The following is a 1,904-nucleotide window of genomic DNA, read 5'->3' as shown; positions in this document are numbered from 1 at the left end:
ACTCACTCACTCACCTACCCACCCACTCACCTACCCACTCCCTCACCTACCCACTCACTCACTCACTCACTTACCCACTCACTCACCTACCCACTCACTCACCTACACACTCACTCACCTACCCACTCACTCACCTACCCACCTACTCACCTACCCACTCACCCACTCACCTACCCACTCACCCACTCACCTACCCACTCACTCACTCACCTCCCCACTCACTCACTCACCTACCCACTCACCCACTCACCTACCCACTCACTCACTCACCTACCCACTCACTCACTCATCTACCCATTCACTCACCCACTCATTCACGCGCAGCGTAGCGCTAACTGCTACACTACCGCTCCCAATCCATCACCATCATCCCCACCACCATCACCACCACCATCACCACCATCACCACCACCACCACCATCACCACCCCCACCACCACCACCATCACCACCACCACCACCATCACCACCACCACCCCCACCACCACCACCATCACCACCACCACCCCCACCACCATCACCACCACCACCACCACCACCACCATCACCACCACCATCACCACCACCATCACCACCACCACCATCACCACCCCCACCACCATCACCACCACCACCACCATCACCACCACCACCCCCACCACCACCACCCCCACCACCCCCACCAACATCACCCCCACCATCACCACCACCCCCACCCCCACCACCACCACCACCACCTCCACCACCACCATCACCCCCACCACCATCACCACCACCACCATCACCACCACCACCATCACCACCGCCACCATCACCACCGCCACCATCACCACCACCACCACCATCACCACCACCACCCCCACCACCACCACCACCCCCACCACCACCACCACCACCACCACCCCCACCACCACCACCCCCACCCCCACCATCACCACCCCCACCATCACCACCACCACCACCACCTCCACCACCACCACCTCCACCACCATCACCACCCCCACCACCACCACCATCACCACCCCCACCACCATCACCACCACCACCATCACTCCCACCACCATCACCACCCCCACCACCACCACCATCACCCCCACCACCACCACCACCCCCACCACCACCACCCCCACCACCCCCACCACCACCACCCCCACCACCACCACCCCCACCACCACCACCTCCACCACACCACCCCCACCACCACCACCCCCACCACCACCACCACCCCCACCACCACCACCTCCACCACCATCACCACACCCACCACCATCACCACCCCCACCACCACCATCAACACCACCACCATCACCACCCCCACCACCACTACCATCACCCCCACCACCCCCACCACCACCCCCACCACCACCACCATCACCACCACCACCCCCACCACCACCACCACCACCCCCACCACCACCACCTCCACCACCATCACCACCACCATCACCACCCCCACCACCATCACCACCACCACCACCATCATCCCCACCACCATCACCACCCCCACCACCACCACCATCACCACCACCATCACCACCACCACCCCCACCACCATCACCACCCCCACCACCACCACCATCACCACCACCATCACCACCACCACCTCCACCACCTCCACCACCATCACCACCCCCACCACCACCACCACCATCACCACCCCCACCACCATCACCACCCCCACCACCACCACCATCACCACCACCATCACCACCACCACCTCCACCACCTCCACCACCACCATCACAAACATCACGCCCCCCCCACCACCACCACCACCACCTCCACCACCACCATCACCCCCACCACCATCACCACCACCACCACCACCACCACCACCATCACCATCACCACCACCACCATCACCACCACCACCACCATCACCACCACCACCCCCACCACCACCACCCCCACCACCACCACCCCCAC

This window comes from Lampetra fluviatilis, unplaced genomic scaffold (assembly GCF_964198595.1).
Source record: "Lampetra fluviatilis unplaced genomic scaffold, kcLamFluv1.1 SCAFFOLD_245, whole genome shotgun sequence".
NCBI classification, from domain to species: Eukaryota; Metazoa; Chordata; class Hyperoartia; order Petromyzontiformes; family Petromyzontidae; genus Lampetra; species Lampetra fluviatilis.
Note: the sequence above shows the minus strand (reverse complement) of the source record.